Source organism: Paramisgurnus dabryanus, chromosome 17 (genome assembly GCF_030506205.2).
Source record: "Paramisgurnus dabryanus chromosome 17, PD_genome_1.1, whole genome shotgun sequence".
Classification (NCBI taxonomy): Eukaryota; Metazoa; Chordata; class Actinopteri; order Cypriniformes; family Cobitidae; genus Paramisgurnus; species Paramisgurnus dabryanus.
This window is the reverse complement of record NC_133353.1, coordinates 33,762,325-33,787,374: the sequence shown is the minus strand read 5'-3', so window position 1 is coordinate 33,787,374 and position 25,050 is coordinate 33,762,325. Positions and strand designations below refer to the sequence as shown.

The 25,050-nt window shown below is 35.9% G+C and overlaps 1 protein-coding gene across 3 annotated transcripts in view; it reads left to right on the top strand.

Moving 5' to 3' along the window:
• Positions 1–25,050, top strand: part of grid1a (glutamate receptor, ionotropic, delta 1a) — a 331,925-nt gene that overhangs the window by 116,844 nt on the left and 190,031 nt on the right. The gene's annotated exons all lie outside the window — the stretch shown is intronic.

Genomic DNA, 25,050 nt, shown 5'->3' with positions numbered 1-25,050 from the left:
TTTACTCACCCCCAAGCTGTCCGAGTTGCATATGTCCATCGTTTTTCAGACAAACACATTTTCGGATATTTTAGGAAATATTTTAGATCTTTCTGTTCATTAAATGTAATGTCACGGGGTCCAGCAATAGTCCACGACCTTCAAGTCCGAAAAAGTGCGTCCATCCTTCACAAATTAAATCCAAACGGCTCCAGGATGATAAACAAAGGTCTTCTGTGGGTAATCCGTGCGGTGTTGTTGTAGAAATATCCATATTTAAAATGTTATTAACGTTATAAACTACCTTCCGGTAGCGCCGCCATCTTAGACTCAGGAGAGAGTATTAGCGTAGTGTACGCACTTTTCTTAGTGACGTTTGACAAATTCGGAGGGCGGGGGCACAGAGCAGCAGCAGAGAAACTCTGTACGCTGCGTAAGCTCTCATCCTGAATGCGGATCACTCCAAGATGGCGGCGCTACCGGAAGGTAGTTTATAACGTTAATAACATTTTAAATATGGATATTTCTACAACAACACCGCACGGATTACCCACAGAAGACCTTTGTTTATCATCCTGGAGCCGTTTGGATTTAATTTGTGAAGGATGGACGCACTTTTTTGGACTTGAAGGTCGTGGACTATTGCTGGACCCCGTGACATTACATTTAATGAACAGAAAGATCTAAAATATTTTCTAAAATATCCGAAAATGTGTTTGTCTGAAAAACGATGGACATATGCAACTCGGACAGCTTGGGGGTGAGTAAATCATGGGTTTAATATCGTTTTTGGCCGAACTATCCCTTTAATGAGTTCGTATTACAATCTTTAACATTTGATTGCAAACTGTGGTGTCTTAACAAATCTGATTATTATAATTGTTTAAATTTGTTGGGCCATCTTGTGAACAATCCTATACCAACATTTCTAGTGATTGAAGTTGACTGAATGTAATTTTAGTAGTGTAGTATATTTCATTCAATAATGAGGTACTTATAAATCCGATAAACGGTTATCAAGGGTACTGTCGATTATGTGATTGTGTACGAGTTAACCTTGTTTATCTTTGACACATTAGATCTTATTACTCTATACATTATCTATCCACCATTGCGTATAATATGCACTTCCCACGTATACTGTCAACCTCTCATATACTATATGTTATGTAGGTTGGATATCTAGACTGTGTATGAAGCCAGCATCTCTGAATTGCCCTCAAGCACATCTTTAAAATGTTGCATTTTGCATTCGAAATCCTTTTATGACATCGAAGTGCATTTAAATGCGCATTAAAAATGCATTCATTTTCAGCCTGTGTGCAATAAACAAACGCTACACAATAACTGTTATTTATTGCTTAGATGGTTTTTATTCAGTGTTTGGTAGAGGACAGAAACACTACTTACATATAAATGAGTTGTCTGCCATATTGAAATAAAAATGGATTTTATGGTCATATGCTCATTTTATTTTTAACAGGCGTGCAATTAATATGCACAATAAAACGATCATTCATCCATTAATGTTTCATTATCACTTACTGTACCTACAGTTCTGTTTTCAGTGCGTTGAGCTGTAAACGGTTCTGGTCAAACAGTTATCTTTAATTTGCCTTGACTTGAAGAGTCTCCGTTAATGTGAACGGATATAAAGTTGGTTTATTTTGACGTTTTCACCACCCACGTTTCCTTTCTCCTTCGCAAACAGCGACAGAATTTCTCACAGTCTTCTTCCATTCATCAGTAATTCATCTGTGAGATGAGCTAATCAAACCAACCAGATTTATCAGTCATGCGACAGCAAGAGGGCGGCTCAAGGTGTTCATGTTTGTGTCTGCCACAGACTGTAAAAAATATGTATGTAGTGTCCGTGACTTCACCCGTAGGTTTGTGAAGAGCATTTTCTGCCGTCACCATCTTGGTGGTGTGTCACATGCATCACTTGTGGATAACCGAAAAAGGGCAAAGAGGCAGGACGTGGGTGGAGCTGAGGTGCTTGTTTGCTGAAACCACACCCGCCTAGCTTGACGGTAGTGACAGTAGTGATTATATATATTATATAATCTTAACACTTAAATCTGCCCATTATGACTTTTTATGTTCATCTGTAATAACGTGATTATCCACTAGATTACCCAATTTATAAAAAAAACTAAGGCAAAAAAAATATTTACTTATTTTAAACTCTGTATATGTTTTGATAATCACTCTTAATCTGATCTCTAACAAAATTCCTTCACAAAAATGCAATAATTTCAGCTTTTTGCTAAAATAATATTTTTGAAGAATATTTAAGAGTTTATAAGCAGAGAAATTTTTTTTTAGATAGGATGAAACGTTCACCCCCCCCTTTTGTTTGTTTGTTTGTTTGGAAGCAGAGGGTCTGTTCTTTCATTTGATATATTTGTATTTGATATATATTTGATTATATATAGTCCTTCCAGAAAATGCAATCATGCAATTGCATGATTAAATCCATAATCAGCATATTTATGCGGGGGCCGCATTTTTAAAATACGTTGCACTTTCGCGTATAAATTGCAGATTTCTACATGCAAAATATCCGGGGCTTGCATGATTTCATAATCCCCGCATTTTCGTAGCAAAAAGTCATATATATCTTAGCAGAAATTTGAAAAAAAATGTTGCATTTACTTCACACATGCGCAGCCATGTCCCTTGTTGTCATGGGAATGTTAGGAAGTGACGTAATTATGCGACATAAACATCAATGAAAAGCTAAAAAAGCTGCAAACAGTTTTTGCAAGTTTACACAGTTTTTGCAAGTTCCCGCAATTTCATCGCATACAATTGCATATCCTGCATGTTCCATTAAAAAAAAACATGCTGCAAGATGAAGGATTTTTGCCCACAACAATAAAAAAAAGGACTGATACACTGTAAAAAAATCCGTAGAAATTACAATGTTATTGCAGCTGGGTTGCCGGTAATTTACCGTAGATTTACATTTATGTTATTTACTGGCAAGAGTTTGTTCAAAGTTAAATAAATTTTAAATATTAACAAGTCTTTATCTTTACAGAATAAAACTATACAATAACAGCCTCATGCAAAGCATTCTGGGAACCAGAAATCATCATCAACCTTTTTCTGTTTTTTGCTTCAGATTTTGTTTCCCAGAGTGTTTTGCTTGATGCTGTTTTTTTAGTTTTACTCTGTAAAGACAAAGACTTGCAAATGTTAAATGTTCATTTAATTTTGAACAAAAAATTGCCAGTAAATAACATAAATTTAAATCTACGGTAAATTACCGGCAACCCAGCTGCAATTTCTACGGATTTTTTTTTACAGTGTATATAAGGCATTTTGTTAAAATCACAAAAAATGCTTGTGGGCAACTTTAGAAAAAAAAGCTGGCGGGGAAAGAGTTAATTATGCAGAACTTTAAGGCTTAATATAATTCATACGTATAAGTTACAAAAATTCCCTCACAGTTGTCATGAAGGGCAAAATTATCTTCAAACACTTTTTCAGAACACTTTTTGGACCAGGCTGTAAACTTATTTATTTCTGCTGTAAAATTGGGCATTTTATATGGAGGTCTATGGGATTGACTCAATTTTTGGAGCATTTCTCTTCTTTATACCCTGGGGCTGTTGAATGCTTTATTTCTGATTGGTTGAAAAATGTCCCACGGTTAAGCATTTTTTTTTTCTTTAAACATACACCTGACCTGATCTGTCAAATGTCTTAAAATAACCACCAGAGTAATGCTTGTGGTAACTATGGTACTGTATAGCGGATTGACTCCGGTCTTTTGAATGATTTAAAATAATAGTGTCAATTATTTTACCACCGCATTACCACCTTGGGTGTGCATTATTTTTGAGTATTTCAACGACCCGTCTTTGATTATTATTCCTTCCTAAAATTGACTGTATTAAAGTAGGGAATAGTACATGAGGGTATGTGGGTGATTTTGGACACACCCAGTTTGCAAAAAATCAGTTTTGCACCTGGAAAACTTCTGCTATAATGTAAGTTTATATGTAGCAAAGACTAAAAAGACTTGAATGAATGTCATTGGGAAAAAAACCTTTTTGGGTCCAGATGGTATAGTTACGACATCTACCAGCAGGTGCTAACTAGACCATGCAAGGCAGCCAATCTATGACCTCTTGGTCCCTTCATATATAACATTACAATTTCTTGGAAAGCACAGGACCCCCTACGGCAAAAAGTGGCTCGCTTTAGGGCACGACAGCAGAAGTCAGAGGGAGGGAGTCCTGTTTGGGACTTGAACCAGAAATCCTTTTATTCCTGGTGTAGAGCCACAAGCCATTTGGCCATTAGCACAACACATCAATAGAAGCGGTGGCACATCAGCAGACCACAAGCTACTCAAAGGCCATTTGTCTATGATCGAAACAGATTGATTGTTTTCACCTGTGCTGTGACCTTAAGGAGTCCCATTCTCTACTGGCATGTCAGTTTTGCGCCCCCTAGCCCTCACCCTAACCTTCGTCTTCCATCATCTCTATTTTTCACTCTTTCTCTCTCTCTCTCTCTCTCTCTCTCTCTGGCTCTGTCATGCTTGATTTTTGTGATGATTGATTTTGTTGTCCTTGAGAAGAGCCACCAGAATCTCTTTGTGAACTCCGCTCCGTGCAATACTGAGTCAGGTGAAAAATAGGCTTTGCTTTAAATAAAAAAAAAACAACGATGTCCTGCCAACCTGCAGGGATTATCTTAAGAATTACAGTAACCATGTTGGTGCTAAAAAAGGTTTTTGTAAAGGTGCTTTTCCATTGCATAGTACCCCACAGTTTGGTTTGGTTTGGGTCAGCTTACTTTTGTAAGCTTTTCCACTGGGTGCAGTACGTAATACCCGATACTTTTTTTAATACCACCTCGTTCTGGGTTCCAAGGGACCCGAGCTGATACCAAACGTGATGCAAAAACACTGCAGATCACTGATTGGTCTAAGAGAATCATCACTAACAGCATCATCGCTATAATGTTAAAGATCAGCTTTACCTTCATGCTAGCTTGCGCTGTCTTAAGCAAACATGTTGTCATCTGTGCTTTGCTGTAAGTTCCCAAACTCCCTTTTAGTGATGAAAAACATCCACAGGTTGTGAATCAGGAATACCATAACAGTTTTTCCAGACTTGCAGTTTGTGGCGGCATATTCGCGACGCGCACGTCCGCCTATATGCTTAAATGCAACTTAAATGAGGCTCAGCGGAGCACGTTGACCAACGCCACGGGTGTTTGTACAGAAACTCTCATGTGAGACAAACGCGATGTGCAAACATCTATTTGTGGTGGTCATTTTTAATTTTAAATGAATATATGGGAATGTTCAACAATGCTCTCACTTGTATGATGTCACAGCAGTAGGCAGCGCAAATATAACAACACACCTATGGAAAAGCTAACCAAGCCAAAGTGAGGTGACCCTACCTGACCCAAATCAAACCGTGCGGTACTATGCGATGGAAAGTGCCTTAATATGCCACCAAAGCTATATTTTTCTGCAAGTGCAGTGTTCGTTTTTTACATTTTTTTTTCTTTTCGGGAAATTAGCTCAAAATTAATCTTCAGGTGAAATGATTTTCTTCTCTCGACATTGATCAATGCTGGATTGTTCCCAACTTTATATATTTCGATTTTAATCTCTGGGAAAATTGAATAGTTTCATATGCACATCAATCTCACATGCGATCTTTGAGAAAACTGTCCCGTCATCATCTGCAGGTGATTTGGTGCCCATAAGCCTTTAAATGATGTCTTGTTTCACTTCAGTGGACATCCTATATTAACTATTAAGGCACTTTTAGGTGCTGAGAGTCAGATGGAGTTCAGACTGATTGGTTTCACATGCACACATTCACAAAATGTTTAAATCCACGGATGTGAACATGTTATTTAATGAATTATTCAGCATTTGTCTCATGACTGAAAAATATAAGCACTCGGATCTGAAACCAAGCCACATCTTTTTGTTCTTATTCTTCGGATTTTCTTTTTTTCTTGGCTCTGTGTGTGTTTGTACGTGACTTCGAACAGAGTAGTTTCATACTTTTTAAACTACAAAAGGTGCTGTATCTGTCGAGGACCGGATGACCGTGTCATTGTTCTCCTGTCAGACCATGAATTGAATTTATCGGCAGTACAGAAATTCCCTTGTGAGACGGAAAGATTAAATAGAATGGCTGTCGTTTAGACAAGAGGACACTTATAGCTCTCTTTTCTCGTAAAGCTGATAACAGTAAGAACAAGTGTGCAGAATCTTGAGCTTTTTTAAAAGACATATTGCCAAAGTGTGCTTGGAATACAGCATTTTGTACATTAAAAAACACACATATTATTTTTAATATTTGTGTTACGTTTGACTGGTGAAGAGACGAGGATGACGAGGAGATACAAAAAACTGATTAATTTACATTAAAGCCGCCGAAACAATATACTCACAAAACACAACATTCAACAATAACGGACCAAGACTGGAACAAAGGCAGGAAAATATATATACACAGGGATTGATCACAACTAGACTAGAAACAGGTGAGGATGATTAATTAAACAGATGATGAACAGGTGATGACAATGAGGCAAGACTGTGACAATTTGGTAGTAATCAAATTTTTCCTTGTGTTTGTATTTTCCACAACCCGTAATAATGTTGGCCTATGTGAAAGTTGGTTAAATGTTAGTACAACATTAGTAAGTCAGATGACATTTAAAGAGCTCAGATGCAAAAGCCACTAAATGTCACCTCCATCAAAATTGAGATAATGATATTGACCAAATGCTCTTAGTACGTAATATATATTTAAATGAAATACCTTCGCTTCAAATGACCTAATCCCTGCCCCCTATTCTCAGAATCTGCTAAACGCCACATCAATTTGGTGAAGTATCCGCAAAATGCCACATTGAGTTGTGCTCGAAGTGCATGAAAGATGAATAAGAAGAATAAAGGCGTGCCAAACGCCCATGGATCACATTTAAAGGCCCAGGCCCAAATGGCGCACTTCATGTGGACTTTCGGTCTTGTGGCCTTAAATTGCGCGTGCTCGCTTAGTCCACGAGTCCGTAGGGTGTCCCATCTGTCATTTTTCCGCTTTGAAGTGTGCTCATCAGCGCCTCCTTTGCCCCCTTGATGCGGTCTTCAGCGAAGCCCGCACTGCAGCAGGCTTCGCGCACTTTGCCAACCCAGAAGTCCTTGCGAAAGGGCAATCAGACCAATCAGACGACGGAAGGGAGGAGTTCACGCTGACGGGCAACTTCTCTACCTATTTCCGGTGTGATGCTCGAGTCTGTCCCAAAATACGACTCCGGTGCACCCACGTGGACTCGCATCAAGGGTCCCTAAAGTCTGGACTACGTGATGTCATCAAAGTGTGGACTCTGAGGAGGACCACAAGTCCGGAGTGTGCCATTTGGGACAGGGCGAAACTTGTGTCTCCTGTGGCTTGGACCTGAATACAATCCGAATGTGGCAGTTACATGGACCACAACGCCACCTAATATGTGGTTCAGTTACTTCATTTTTACACTTTGACTTTCATCATTTGCAATGTTTTTAGCTGCATCAGTGAGTTTGCAATCGAACCGGTGTGAAAGTAACAAAGCGCTGTTCTCAGAGCCCTGACATTTGCATTGCAAACTATGATAGCATCTTTAAAACGCAGCTGACAAATAGTGCGTTATTTTTTCATCATTTTGCGTGTGTACATCCAGAAAGGTGTTCAACCATGATAAGTAAATTCCTTATAGCGGTTATTTTATTCTTATAACACATTGTGTTTCTGGTTTCATGTGTTACAGTACTGATCAATCTACAGGTTATTTAGTGCTCTAACACATCCTGAAGTTTGACTTCTTAGAGTTTTTCAAAATAAAAGTAAATCGGGTTTGAATGTCAGGAGTTCCTGCCGGGACGAAAGTCATACTTGTTACTTTTGTCATGCTGCTAATACTGTTGCATTATGTTAAAAATGTATATTATTTTAATTTGATTTAATTACATTTTCATAATGTTTTCATAATGTTTTATTCTCAACAATTAAATTTTGTGCTGTCGGGTTGCTTTTGAAACATTAAATGAAACTGAAATTTAAAGATTTTTTTGCAAAAATAAATGACAAAATATGTTTGCATGTACATATCAACTCTTTCGCCTCCAGCATTTTTTTTTAAAGTTGCCAGCCAGCGCCAGCGTTTTTCATGATTTTCACCAAAGTTTAATGCCTTCCCGAAAATGTTCTTCTTTAAATATATAAACATACAATTTACCATATGAAAGAACAGACCCTCTGCTTTCAAAAAAAAAAAAAACGTTTCATCCTACCGTCAGTGGTTCTTTTTTAATCAGTTTTTGAATATGGGTAGGTTTCTGCAAAAACACCGCATTTTGAGCAAAAAGCAGAGATAATTCCATTTTTGTGACGGACTTTTCATAGAGATCCCATTCAGAGCGATCTTTAAAACAGACACGGACGTGCAGCAGCTTGCCATAGGGCAATACTTCCGGGCTTAAAAAGTTGCGGAAGGGCACCACCTGGTGGATAATATTGGTATTGTGGAAAGACCGAAAATCTCATCATTGGCAGGGAAGCGTTTTCTCTTGATTAACGAGATATCTCGTCAATGGCGGCGAAAGAGTTGACAAGATCATAGTCATGTATATTTACTAAAAACAAGCGTAAAACAGAAATCTATCTTGTTCTGTTGTGTTACTTTTGACTCAAAGCCAGAAAATTTTGGATGCACTTAGAGGGTTTTGCAGCAAAAGACAGACTAATTTGTTAAATACCAATGAACGTGACATTTTACTAACGTAACTTTTGTGAGCTTAAGGCATTTCAATTTCTAATAAATTTTTCATTGCCATTAACGTGAAATTAGTGAAACTAAACACAAAAGCCTGATTAAAAATGCTAATTTACAAGAAAACATGTCGGACAGAGGGTTTTGCATCTGAACTTTTTATTTGTTGTGTCATGTTGTGAATGAATGAATGAATCTAATATTTGGTTGTTTAATCTAGTGCAGTTGCTTTTGCTGTTAAAGTGAAACCAGTTCCTCTCAGGAAGGAGCTTTCTACGACTAATGATATTTTGCTAGTACAAAACAAGTTAATGGAGCAAACAAATCAAACTTAGAAACTGAAGTTTCACTGCTTACCAAAGCATAGATTTTAGATATGTATATGAATATTATCTGGAGTGATGAAGTATTAGATACATTTATTTCTGTATGTTTTGAAAAAGCTTATGGTAAGAGACACTTGTGTGATTAACAAAACATGAACATGTTAAATGAGCCAAACTGATGTCTTACGTTAAGAAAGATGAAAATAATTTTTTGTTGTTTGGCTTATGTGTCAAATAAAGACGCATTTAATACTTTGCATGTGTACAAGTAGAATTTTTTCATATATACTTTAAAGATGTAACTTTTTAATGGTGGAACTTTAAAGCACTTTTTTTCTGCCAGAAATTACGCCTGTGGTTTATCTGTCTATCTATCCATTCACTATGGCATATACACCAAATGCTAATTCAATGATTTGCGCGAGTAGATTACATACAGTACAAAGTCAATGTCGAGACATGAATAGTCGCAAACGCAAAAACGCGCAATTCGCCTCAAACATGTCTTTGCAAAATTTTGCATGACTCGAAGTGTAACCCCCCTAGTAATAAAAGCAAGGAACGTGATGCTTCGCGTTTGGTGTGTACGCAGGATAATATTTGCATATTGTGTACATCATAGGACAAATTTGAGACATAAATGTGGATCTACATCGTCCAAATCTAGAAAAATTGTTTCCCCTGAGTTGGTTTTGAGTGTCACTTGTGGTGTCCACTGTAGTGTCTTTACTCGCTGCATGAGTGATGGACAAACCTGTTAACACATCAGCACTGTCTGGCAGCATGGGAATGTTTCCAAAACCTCGGTTCTCCCTGGATTAAAAGCACCAATGTCAGTGCTTGATAACATGGTGTGCTCTCATTTTGATGCATTGTGTCCTGCGCTACAGTAACTTGTGTTGGGTTTCTCAGCAAGCATATGCTGTAATTACCATCGGCTGAACTTGTTAGGATTTTGAAAGGTCACCAGTCACTTTCAAAGCAGAAAAATGCATTACTTCACTGTCTTATAGTTTAAGAAATAAAAGGGGTAATGCAATTTGGTCCTCCAACATTTAAGCCGGATCAAAACTGTTTCATCCGTGTAGGTTTTTTAGGAAGGACGTGGGCTGTGTCCCAGCAGTGTATCCCAAGTTTACACCTCTACAGCATTTGAACATTGTGAAAATGGCAGGGAATGGTCACCTAGCAACAATGCAGATCTTCTGAATAGCTGTGGCGAAAAGGGGGTTAAATAGTTGCAATTGTATGTATGGATTTTCAGCTTCTTTTGACCTCAACAGTAGAAGACACTTAAAAAGTTATTTTCATGTTATAAAATTAGTTTGCTCACATGGAAAGTGGTTTGGCCATGTTTTAAGCTCAATTGTTTTAGATTAGATGTCCAAAAGCAAAGTTTTTTTTTTTTTGCTTAATTCTCAGCTGAATTCTCTCTCATATTCATATTGCTGCTCTCTGTGTCTCAGCTACGGTCTTGGATCAATATAATAACCTCATCAACAACGCTGTGTAGGAGAGAGTAACAATATCATATTCAGGGATGGAGAAAAAATATCCAGGGCTATTAATGATGTAAATAAGCCTCATACAATTTACGTGATTGATTTATTCATAAACGTCTCTCTCTCTGAGGACGACCACCGAGCGTAAGATCGTAAGATCTCCTGATCTCTCATTCAAGAAACCCTGTTGATCTGCTCTAGCTTCAGGCTTCCCGTAAGGGCTTTCTGTGGCTTTTGCAGGCACGTCATTCAACTGAAATGGAAACAAGGAGTGCACGATTAAGGATAAATGAATGCCCTCTGGTTTGCATTCTTTTTGAAGTGGCAACACTTTAGTAAGGTTAGTAAAGAATTGCTTTCAGGTCAGAGGTAAGATGAGAGATGAGAAGTAGATCAAATAGTGAGGTGAACATCTTCACATTAGTACAGTAAAAGCAGACCTTTGCATGCTTTATCGATGTCCTCCCTAAGTTATGGTTCTCCTTTTATCTGTTTCTGCTTTAATACACATGCGCTCTCACATATTTTCACGCTCGCTGTGCAGATAGCATGAACTTTATGTCTTGGAGTGCTACATGCAGAGTTAGTTTAGATCTAATGGTGGCAGGTCAATGATTTCTTTCTCTATCTGACCTTCATTCTTTCAATGGTTTGATGCAGTTACTCAACTCTTTGCTCATTATTGTGGCATTCTAGATATTAATCATTTAGAGTAATTATATACAGTATGACCCTTTAAGGGTACTTCATTTTTTAGGTAAAATACTTGCATTGCATTTTATTGTGCCGAGACGTTTCTCTTGCAAGTGTTATTTTTTTGCTATTTTGCAAATGTGCAAATTTTTGCTATTACGGTTTGCTTCCGCCTGATCTCATAGGAAGTTGTAAATATTTTACAAGGTGGCTAATTATTAGGGATTCACATGGCGTAAAACATTCATCATTTTTTATGTTTAAGTTCAAAATTTCTTTATATTATTAGAAATATTATTAATATTATCAGAAATTTAGCTAAAAGAAAACTGAACAAGCAGGCAATCCGTATTATTATTATTATTCTGATCCTAAATTTTCCAATTCTAACTCCTCCTAGAGCTTTAACTCTACATACTCCAAACTCAGGTCAGACCTTCAGTCTTATCTGACTCGAGTTGCTATATCTTTTCTAATTCATGTTAGCATCGTGCTAGCTTCATGCTAATTCGTGTTAGCATCGTGCTAGCTTCATGCTAATTCGTGTTAGCATCATGCTAGCTTCATGCTAATTTATGTTAGCATCATGCTAGCTTCATGCTAATTCATGTTAGCTTTATGTTAAGATCATGCTAGCTTCATGCTAATTTGTGTTAGCTTTATGTTAGCATCATGCTAGCTTCATGCTAATTTATGTTAGCATCATGCTAGCTTCATGCTAATTCATGTTAGCTTTATGTTAACATCATGCTAGCTTCATGCTAATTCGTGTTAGCTTTATGTTAGCATCATGCTAGCTTCATGCTAGTTCATGTTAGCATCATGCTAGCTTCATGCTAATTCATGTTAGCATCATGCTAGCTTCATGCTAATTCATGTTAGCATCATGCTAGCTTCATGCTAATTCATGTTAGCTTTATGTTAACATCATGCTAGCTTCATGCTAATTTGTGTTAGCATCATGCTAGCTTCATGTTAATTCATGTTAGCATCATGCTAGCTTCATGCTAATTCGTGTTAGCATCATGCTAGCTTCATGCTAATTCGTGTTAGCATCATGCTAGCTTCATGCTAATTCGTGTTAGCATCATGCTAACTTCATGTTAATTCGTGTTAGCATCATGCTAGCTTCATGCTAATTCGTGTTAGCATCATGTTAACTTCATGCTAATTCGTGTTAGCTTTATGTTAACATCATGCTAGCTTCATGCTAATTTGTATTAGCATAATGCTAGCTTCATGCTAATTCGTGTTAACATCATGCTAGCTTCATGCTAATTCATGTTAGCCTCATGGTAGCTTCATGCTAATTCATGTTAGCATCATGCTAGCTTCATGCTAATTCCGGTTAGATTCAAGCTAAATCATGTTTACTTCATGTTAGTTTCATGTTAAATCATGTTTACTTCATGCTAGTTTCATGCTACATAATGTTAGCTTCATGTTAAATTATCATGCTAGCTTCAAGTTATATCATGCTAACTTCATGCTAAAACGTGCTAGCTTATGTTTGCTTCATGTTAAATCATGCTAGCTGTTTAAACTTTCAGGCCAGGCTTTCTCAAGCCAACTTAAAGTTTGTCTTCAAACTTTACTATCTAGTTTCAGTTAAACTTGTATAGTGCTATGGCACTGTAATGCGGACGACAGTAGGGCTGTAACTAACGATTATTTTCATAATCGATTAATCGGGCAATTATTATATATTTTTTTCAATCGACTTTCTGATGAAAAAATAAATATTTACTCAATAAGAATTTCACTTATTATAGTTAGATAAGGCACCAAATTAGGTTTTTCCAGTGTAGGAATGTACTTTTATCTCTTTTTTATTGCCCAGCATATTTTTTGTTATTTTCACAAAAGTTTCACAAAAAGCATTCCAGGAAAAAAATTCTAGAAATATATAAACATACAAATACATCAAATGAAAGAACAGACCCTCTGCTTTCAAGTAAACAAACAAACAACAAAAATATTTTTTTCTTATTTCTCTTTTTTTTCTCTTTATATTTTTTCTCTGTTTTTAAACTCTTTAATATGGGTATTTTTATTCAAACATACAACATTTTGAGCAAAAAGCTGAAATAATAGCATTTTTGTGAAGTAATTTTGTTTAGAGATCAGATTCAGAACGATTATCAAAACATACATGGAGTGTAAATTAAAAAATAATTTCTGCTTCAGTTTTTTTATAAATTGGGTAGTGGATAATTGCAATATTACAGATTACCATAAAAACTCATCAGGAACACAGTTTTCAGGCAAATGTTATCTCTTAATTGACAAGATAATTTGTCAATGGTGGGGAATAAATTAAAAGTGCCAAAGCCACACTACTACAGAGTTTTACTAATATAATCTTTTTGATTTTAATATTTTAAACCTTAAATAAAAAAGGTTTTTATTGGTAAAACATATTTTAATGTCAAAATAATATTAAACAAAATGTGTTGAGTCTATGAATCACCAGGAATGTGCTAGTGAATAAATGTATAAACTCATTTTAATCCTCAACTCTAGACGTTGATGAGTATTTAAATGATTCGTTATGAACTAAATAAAGAATCCATATGATATAAAGGTGATAGCCTTGCGTTGTTACAGTAATAAAACCTGGACTTTTCCCTTACTTTAAAATAGATGCTTAGTTTGTAGTTCTTTATTATTTGAATAAAAACTCAACAACAATTACACAAATACAAACTCACTAATATTAAAGGACAAAATAAAACCTTTATTAACCAGCGTTCTTTTGCACTTTGGCTTTCGTCATCAATGTTGCCAGATCTGCGTAACAAAACCAGCCCAATGGCAATTCAAAATTAGTCCGAAGCATGCCAATGATTATTCACAGCTCAAATACCAACAACTAATGAAAGAAATCCTTTAATCTCTAACCGGCAAAAAAAAAAACATCAACCTGCTTAACCAGTTTAAACGTATACAGTCGCTGGTCACGCAGTAAGAAGAAGAAGCCCCTCATAAACATGCAGCTGGACTATATAAAGAAAATGTGCCTGACTTTGAGCGTGTAGCTCACGTTGTATGCTTGACTTTGAGTACGAAGCTCGCGCTGTATGAAGAAACAGCGCCTGACTTTAATTATAAGCGCACTGCTGGTGCTGCATGAAATGGACGCATGTGATGTCACAGACCAACTAATCGATAATGGAAATAGTTGAGAACGAATTTTATAATCAAGTATTATCGATTTTATTGATTAATTGTTGCAGCCCTAGTCGACAGACCTTATTTACTGACAATATTGCACACCACTTTGTCAGCCAATCAGAATGAAGTATTCCCTGTGGGATAACTACAAAATAATCTACAAACAAATGATGCTACAGTTTTTTTCTTCACTACTTTGCTACAAGAAACTTGATTTTTCTCTCATATATATAAATGTTTGTTTATTTGTTTACCGGACTGGTTTTAACAAGCCTAAATTAAAACGATCCTACCTGATGTTTTAACCAGATACAGTTCTTTCAATGCTCAACATGTTGGAATCTCTTTCATTCCAAAAGCGCTTGAGGCAAAAATGGTCCTACCATGGTATTTACACAAGTTCACTTATTTGGAGACAATATGAACAACGCAGCATCACAAACCTTCAATAAAGAGCAGGATCAGAGTAAAAACTGAAAATAACAGAAACCGGTGGAGGAACGGGTGTAATGACGTTAGAAACGACAAACAAACAAAGAAGATGCAAGAAAGAAACAATTGAAGGGTGGAGAAAGATTAATTGAATCCTGCTTGACGATTGGCTGTCAACAGTCAGCTTCCTGCCGTGCATTTTGATGAGGTGTGTGGTGTGAATTGAGCCTCTGTGTGCGCTGGATCTTCTTACTGATGAAATTAGGACTCGAAGACGGAAAGATGAGAAGCAGAGATGAAGGTGAAATAGTCAAAGGGAAATAAGGTTGCATGCGGATGCTAATTTTTTTGATCTCTCTTTAAAATAATAAAAGAAATCTCAGTTGCATTTTCCTTTGTGCTTTATGAGGTTGTGAACCATTCAGTCTCACGTGGCTCTATTCCGACCGGCTCTGTTTAATTATGCAGGCTGAATCTGAAGCAATAGCGCCATAAGTAACGCTATTTGAAACCCAGCAAAGATGATCCACCGAGAAGACCAAGAGGAATACAGAAGCCTTGCTTGGGTTTCCAGTTTACATGCCGTGCTTATTTTTGCAAATGCAAACTGACTGTAAATTAAAATACAGTAGACAATTAAAAGACTTAAGAACAGATGTTTGTTAGTTTACTGTACACAATATAAACTCATGTCAATTTCTTAAAAATATGTCTGATGAAGTTCTTCAAATGGTTGCAAGGTCCTTTGGGCTGTACAGTAGATTTAAAGTGTTGTAACTGGAAGGGTGACTTACCCATAGCCGTATTTTTTTTGGGGGGGACAAGGGGGCACTGCCCCCCTGAACAGACCCAATTATGATTTTGTTGGAGCTATTAATGAAATAGAAATATGATAATTTATATCTTATTTGTCTATTCTTAATATTTTAATAGGAAGACTGAGTCACCTAAAGGAATATTCCATTTTCTTAAAAGAAAATTCCAGATAATTTACTCACCACCATGTCATCCAAAATGTTGATGTCTTTCTTTGTTCAGTCGAGAAGAAATTATGTTTTTTGAGGAAAACATTCCAGGATTTTTCTCATTTTAATGGACTTAAACAGAGCCCAACATTTAATACTTAACTCAACACTTAACGTTTTTTTTCAACGGAGTTTCAAATGACTATAAACGATCCCAAATGAGGCATAAGGGTCTTATCTAGCAAAACAATTGTCATTTTTGACAATAAAAATAACAAATATACACTTTTAAACCACAACTTCTCGTCATGTAGATCCGGTCGTGATGCGTCAGCGTGACCCCACACAATACGTCATGACGTCAAGATGTCACAGAGGACGAACACGAAACTCCGCCCCAGTGTTTACAAGCGTCTTGAAAGAGGACCGTTCCTACGTTGTTGTATGTCAACTGATACTAATTAATGTCTTTGTGTCAGTTTATTGTTTAAAATGGTCCGCAAATGTGCGTTTTATATGCCTCCCTACGTCACTACGCAATTACGTTAGGTCGCGCTGGACCGGACCTACACGAAAAGTTGTGGTTTAAAAGTGTATATTTTTATTTTTCTTGTCAAAAATGACACTCGTATTGCTAGATAAGACCCATATGCCTTGTTTGGGATCGTTTATAGACCTTTGAAACTCTGTTGAAAAAAACTGTTAAGTGTTGAGTTAAGTATTCAATGTTGGGCTCTATTAAAGTCCATTAAAATGAGAAAAATCCTGCAATGTTTTCCTCAAAAAACATAATTTCTTTTGGACTGAACAAAGAAAGACATCAACATTTTGGATGACATGGTGGTGAGTAAATTATCTGGATTTTTCTTTTAAGAAAATGGACTAATCCTTTAAGTGACTTAGTCTTCCTATTAAAATATTAAGAATAGACAAATAAGAAATAAATTATCATATTTCTATTTCATTAATAGCTCCAACAAAATCACAATTGGCTCTGTTCTGGGGAGGCAGTGCCCCCTGTCCCCCCCAACCCCCCCCAAAAAATACGGCTATGGGTAAGTCACCCTTCCCGTTATTCATCTGTGAATTGTTTACCATTAATTTGCTACTATTGCTAATTCTACATATTGCGTCCTGATAATATTGGATATTGATTTCCAAGATTTCACAAAGTTATGCTATGAAACTACTGACCTAGTGAGGATTTAGGGTATGTATTTCTTTCAAATAGTCACTGCAGTTATTTCAAACAATTTATGAGTTGTGTAACTGGCACACTGTAGTAGTCCATTCCTAGTTTTACAATATACCATATTAAATTAAATTTACATTGTCATTTACTAGATGCTTTTATCCCAAGCAACAAATGAGGAACATTGCAAGCAATTTATCCTAAAAGACCTAACAATGCTCGCAGTAACACTGCCAATTTCAAGAGTATTATAAATGCTTAAAACAAAGTATAAAAGTCTTGAGATGGACACTACAGGTGAAATATGGTTTGTAAATTCATGGATGCATTATTCATGGTCACAGGAGGGTTTGAGTCAGATTAGAGCTACTAAACTATATTAATCTACATTTAATCCTGAGCCATTCAGAGCAGGAAAACACACGCACACATTCTGCATATTCTATTCCCTTCCCCTAACCCAGTGTTTCCAATCCTGGTCCTCCGCTACACCCTCCCATAATGTTTCAGATTTAACTTATCAGCTTGTTAGGGAGACTTGTTAACCATTCTGAAAGGAGGCTGATGAGTTAAAACAGGTGTTTTAAATAAAGAAACATCTAAAACTTGATGGGAGGGGTAACTCGAGGACCAGGATTGGGAATCACTGCCCTAACCCTAACTCCAACCCTCACAGAAAAAAAATCTGCTACCTTATATTTTCAAGAAATATCATTCTGTTTGATTTATAAGTTTGTTTCCTCATGAGGACTTTGGTCAGGTTTGGTCAGACTCAGGTTTGAAACTTCAATCCCAGGTTTTGTGCATTGTGCATATCACAAATAGAAATTTCGGGACTGTTTAATTCAAAAGATTTCGAGGTAGCATATCCTCTTGATATGATGTGAAGTGATGCTCTTCCTTAAGGGTAGAGAGGTGACAAACAAGACCTTTCTGTTACTCATCAGACCCACCTATCAGATGACCAGGATTTGAACCTTCTTGTCACATCCCTGTCTGATGAAACATGCATGAGAAAGTTGAACATGTTTAATGCAACTCAGCCACATATGATATTAACATTCATCGATTGAAGTTGCTGGTGGTATCAAAGTAATATTCTTAATGCAATTCATTTTTTGATACCTCAGGTATCAGATATCAACCCTTGCACCGTGTGCAGTCGGCACAGATCAAGGGCTGGAGTTTAGTTTATGATAATCCTGGGACTTTTTGACGGTACATTCAGCGTTAAAGGATTAGTCAATTTTCTGAAATAAAATCCAGATAATTTACTCATCACCATGTCATACAAAATGTTGATGTCTTTCTTTGTTCAGTCGAGAAGAAATTATGTTTTTTGAGGAAAACATTTCAGGATTTTTCTCATTTTAATGGACTTTAATGGACCCCAACACTTAACAGTTTTAATGCATTTTAAAATTGCAGTTTCAAAGGACTATAAACGATCTCAAACGAGACATAAGGCTCTTATCTACTCAAATGATTGTCATTTTTGACAAGAAAAATAAAAAATATGCACTTTTAAACCACAACTTCTCTTCTTCCTCCGGTCATGTAAAGAGGTCACGTATGACGTATGCGAAACTACGCCCCAGTGTTTACAAGTGTGAAGACAGAGGACCGTTCCGACTTTGTTGTATATCGATTGATACTAATTAATGTCTTTGTGTCAGTTTATTGTTTAAAATGGTCCGCAAATGTGCGTTTTATATATGTAACACGCAACCTTTAAACGTCATTGCGCAATTACGTGAGGTCGTGCTGGCGCGTCACAGGGCTGGAGGAAGACAAGAAGTTGTGGTTTAAAAGTGCATATTTTTAATTTTTCTTGTCAAAAATGACAATCGTTTGGCTAGATAAGACCCTTATGCCTCGTTTGGGATCATTTAGAGTCCTTTGAAGCTGCAATTTTAAACTGTATAAAACTGTTAAGTGTTGGGGTCAATTAAAGTCCATTAAAATAAAAAAAATCCTGGAATGTTTTCCTCAAAAAACACAATTTCTTCTCGACTGAACAAAGAAAGACATCAACATTTTGGATGACATGGTGGTGAGTAAATTATCTGGATTTTTTTATGAAAATGGACTAAACCTTCAATGCTTGATGGAGGGTGTGTCTGAAGCATGGCTAACAGCCAATTAGAGATAAACATAATTGGCTGGTTCTGCACTACGTCTTAAGGCGATCTGATTGGCTGACGCCAGCATTAGCGCTTAAAAAGTTAAGAAATATTCAACTTCAGTGCAACGGCAGTGACGCTGCTAGATCCACAATTCAAGACGTCACCCATTCAATATGTAAATGAGAAGCGTTAACGCTGATGCCCTGTGAGAACGGCCTGTTACACAATGCACCCCAACGGCGTACAAATTGAAGACAAAGTTTTGAGATTGTGCATGAAAAGTTTGTTACCCAAAGTTAAGAACAGATTCACTTCTTGACATCTGTGTTCCACACTTTTGTAAGCATTAATTACATCCCTACAGCATTAAATACTGCAGGATGTGCAACAGCCTAAGCTATTAGCACTGTGCTGTGGATATTAAACCAGGCAATTCAGCACAAGATAATGTTCATTACAATAGCATACTGCAGGTCATAAACAAAGATTTACATCGTCCTATAGTGCATAGTGTTTAAGTACAAAAAATACACCATTGTACATTACACTGACCCTTTAGGAACAATACAATACGTCTATATAATGTATACACACAGTACATACTACATGTAGATCTTCCATAATTAGACATCTAAACATCTGGTGGCTCTCCATGCACTGACCTGCTTAAAAAGCTTTTGTAATGATGTTACAGCTTTTTCACACTTAAATGTATGTCAGCACTTAATTGTTTAAGACTTATTGAGCTGTTGAAGAGCAATATGAGAAACCAGAGGAATTAATGTGGCATTACTGGCTCTGGGTTAAATGAAGGAAGCCTCCATTTTCAATAACAAATTTAGTATCTCTCAAAAATTAATAACAAGCGGCTGCTTGTACATTATCCCGCTTATTACACGGCTATTTCCTCATAAGTAACGTAAGGAACATTAAATATTGATTTGAAATATTTTATTCGCTCATTTTTAACGAATGCAGACCTTCTGCGATGAAAACCTGTTTACTTTTGGTTTAAAGATAAGACAAGACGTTCAAATGTCACAAACACACTATTTGGTTTTAATCATTTGTAAATACAATGTCATATATGTTATTAAAATACATATTTATGTTTATATTATTATATTTTTTGGTTAATTTTGCATGTAAATATAGATTTTTTTTTAGGGGAAAAAAAATCACTTAAATTATTATCTTAATGTAACTTTAATTGTTTTTAGATATTGAGCATGTGTTTTTTTATTGCATTTGTGCAAAGTACTAGGCCTTTATTTCCGTGCGGAAATTTTCAGATTTATGCTGGATGTATTGATTTTTTTTCTTTGCCAAAATTTACAAGTGGGGTCATATTGACTCCAAAGAACAGATTAATGAATCCGAATCAAGCCCAGTTTTTTGTGTTTGCATGTATAAATAGATTATTTAGGAAAAGTCACAAAATTGTATTTCTCTGAGATGAAGAGAACCACTTTTTTAACTAATGAAATGTCGATTTGGGTCATATAGATCCCAAGGTCCAGTTGAGGGTTAAACTGCACCTGTCCAAATGATTTACAGCATCCGGGTTACTGTGTGTTATTAGTTTCAGGCGGCAAATGTCGCGGCAGGCCAATCAAAATCAAGCATTCCACAGGGTTCCAAAAGGTCATGGATTTAGGAATGCCATTTCCGGGTCCAAGCCCCCACTGATTTCAAGTGAGACTACTCCAGTGTTCACTACATTATCAGGCTCACAGCATCTCAGGCACAGCGCGACATTGCATAAATTAAAACCAAGCGGCCAATTAAATCGAATTAATCACTTCATATCTGATTAGTCAAAATTGCAGGTTTCTTTCAGTAAGGCAATTTAAGTGGTAAAAGTGATATAGGGATTCTGTATCTCCATGTGGAATTTAATTTGTCTGCTTTTTGGATGGCACAAAACGTCCATCATCCGAGCGCAACAGATAAATGACTCCTACTTTTTCCAATCTACTATTTTCCTTATGATCTGTTCTTTTTATCAAACCGTTTGTTTGAGGGAAAAGTCTTTCTCTCTCTGAATCTGACCATAGATGCTCTGATTGATACGGCTATTTGACGTTCTTATTTTTGCTTTGCAACCAAATATAAGATCCGGCCGGGCTGGCCAATTTGTTTTATGATTTGGACCCTTCAATTCTTTTATGACACAAGGAAAGCCATTGATTATATTTTTGTGTGTGGCTAAAACCCCATCCATCACCCGTCTTCTCAGGGCAGCCTGAAGAGCTCAGGGAGATAATAAGACTCATCTGACATCGCCAGAGCTGTCGTCTAGAGAGCAAGAACCCTGAATCATGAATGAGAGGTTTGCTGGTTTAGATTTCACCTAGGGGTAAATGTTGTTCTCCCTTAAACCCCCATGGGCATCTCGGTTTTGTGAGGTTGTCGCATTTGTTGCTGAGGCAGTCCCATCATCCTTTGTGATTGTTAGACTTGTGTACACAGAGAAAAAAACGTTTTAAAACGATTTAAAAATCCATAATCAATATTTTTTTTCATCTTGTTTTAACACAATCCTATTACAAGAATTTCTTGAAAAACAATTTGTGTGAAATATAATTTTTTTTTAATATATCTCAAACTAAGTTTATGTTTTAATTTTATTGGCAAATAGTGCTTTCTTGTTTAAAATCAAAAAAAAAAAATTGTTAGATTTATTATTAAAATAACTCTTACAGTATTATTTAATGCAATCCTTGTTTTAAGGATGTTTAAATGTTTGGACCTAAAAAAGAGACAACTGCTGATTAAAAAAAAATTTTATTGCATGCAAATTGCATAAAAAATCTTTGCTTTTCTCTACACATTTTCTGTTGACCTTTCCTTTACTAATTATTTAATATGTTTAATAAGTTTTTGCCATTACTGTAATAATGTTAAAGTTATTCCCATTGCCTTTTAAACCTGTGAAATAAATATTCATTTGAAGTAAGTTAATTAAATAAATATATTACTTTTTTCCTTGCAAACTGCACTAATTGATAGATGTTTTAAACACTGAACTTTAAGTGCATTCTGAATGTACCACAATTCAACATTTTTCTGCTTCCTGTGAGAAGAGTTGTTGGTTGTTTAAAAGTGCCATTAATTGAGGAAATACAATTTTAACATATACAATAATGCACCTATTATACATTTCAGAAATCATAACTTCCTTACTATTCAAAAACAGCAGAAACCAAACAACCAAAATTCATCAGATCTTGTATCGTTATGATGTCATAGTGTGACGAAAGGCCAGAAGATCAATGCCAACTTCTACATAACTGTCTCATTAGCCCCGCCTATCATTTCATGAATGTAGTAGGAGATGAGACACAAGCAAAGGATTACTTAACCTCTCAACGCACACTAATTCATGGACGGGATGGCGTCAGTTTTTTTTCAACGTTGCTAACAATATTTATATAGCCTAATGTCTACAAACATTAATAATATTAACATTACTATACATCATTTAAGAGGTCTACGGGTTTAGCATCAGTGTATGGTCTCTGTTTTGAGATAAAGATGCTCTAGCATCATAGTATTTTCTGACAGAAGTCCAGATGACAACATGCAAAATATAAACGGGACTTTTTACCTTTGTGTTGATATAACAATTCCGTGTCGAATCCAGTCTGTTTCAGATGTGTGAATAACCCATGAAAACCGTCGAATAGAATACATCCAATGACCATTTTTGTCCACAAATGCGTATAATCCATGAAATATAGATATATAGTCTGTTGTTTACATCAGATTTTGCATGAACATCTTGTAATAGAATAGAATATATAATCTGAGGACTATTTACATCGTATCACTGTATTATGGCAAATTTTTTTATTCCAATGTACTTCAGCCTCTCTAACTTTTTTAATTTTTAACTTAAAATAATTTTGAAAACTGAAAAATGAAGCTCTAATGATACCATTGTTATGCTTATACTTTTAATGGTTTAGTAAAAACAACCATTTTAGTGAAAGTAGCTCTTTTCATGGTTTGGGCCAGAGTGGGGATGCTTTTGAATAGGTTAAGCGACGAACTGCATAGAGATAGAATAGAATACATCCAATGACCATTTTTGTCCACATTTTTGTCCATTTTTGTCCATTTTGGTCTCTGTTTTGAGATAAAGATGCTCTAGCATCATAAATGTAGTATTTTTTGACAGAAGTCCAGATGACAACATGCAAAATATAAACAGGACTTCTTACCTTTATGTTGATATAAAGTTTCGGTGTCGAATCCAGTCTGTTTCAGATGTGTGAATAACCCATGAAAACCGTCGAATAGAATACATCCAATGACCATTTTTGTCCACAAATGCGTATAATCCATGAAATATAGATATATAGTATGTTGTTTACATCAGATTTTGCATGAACATCTTGTAATAGAATAGAATATATAATCTGAGGACTATTTACATCGTATCACTGTATATGAGATTACACTTTAGGTTCTAGTAAACACATAAACCTGCGTTCAAACTTTGTAGGCGGGAGTATAATATATAATATCCAAACAGCTCTGTCAAAGATCGTGACGTCATTTGACTCGCTCGTCCTCTAATGACTTCATGGAAAATATTGATAGACAGAATGTGTAGCCAATTAGATATCGAATCTAATGATCTTTGTCTAACGTTTTATTAAACTGCATTTTATACCCTCACATAAGGATAAATAATAATAAGTTCGAACGTGTATGCATGTAAACAAAATACTTTTATTTTGGGGCTGACTGGCACTTACTGTAGAAAAGGCACTAGTCTTACAAAAATCCTTGCAAGAACCTCATTTTTGGGTTTATTGACCTCAAACGTGAAACATAACTTCTTTAGACTTGTGGCTTTGGGATCATTACATTTGTTTCACACACACATTTATAATAAAGTTTTTTAGTAATAAAAAAGATGTTATGCCAAAAATGTTTTATTCCAATGTACTTCAGCCTCTCTAACTTTTTTCATTTTTAACTTAAAATAATTTTGAAAACTGAAAAATGAAGCTCTAATGATACCATTGTTATGCTTATACTTTTAATGGTTTAGTAAAAACAACCATTTTAGTGAAAGTAGCTCTTTTCATGGTTTGGGCCAGAGTGGGGGTGCTTTTGAATAGGTTAAGCGACGAACTGCATAGAGATACCCATCTGAAGACATTGTGCAGTACTTTACATTGCCTTTTATATTATCATTAGGAAAGCATGGATAAACTGTATTTTTAATATAGTACTGTTTTAATCAAATTGTGTTTGTTCGCTTCAAATTCATTTTTATAAAAGACCATTCGACAGATTGACTAAAAAAGATGATTCAGTGCCAACTATACTGGAACTGACAGTGATGTCGCAACAGTAGTGTTGGAGGATAGAAAATGGCATGTAAGATTTGATATAAATATCTTGCTAACATTATAAGTAGCCCTCAGTGCACATTATAAAATGAAAAATGGAGTTCATGACATCTTTAATGGACAAACTGATAATTGCATCAACGGCATTAATGCAGCTTTGTGAGGATTTAATAAGGTTTCATTCAGTTAAAGCTCAGATATACTAAATAAATGAAAAAGGTCTCATTCGCTTTGCTTCTGTGCCCTCTGAGCGAGAATACATTTGCATTTATACCCGGTAACCTCTTCTTCTGAACGTAATTAAAGTACGATAGCGAGTATTGTTATACTTCTGGACCTCAGTTAAGACTCGACTGGAATTCAAATCAGAGTCATTTCTAAAGCAAGCACCTGAATCTAACACCTGAGCTGTAAAAACTGTTATGTACTTCAAGGATACATGTCTGCCTTTTTTATTTAGATTGTATTGTTGGCTTTTAAATCACGTCCT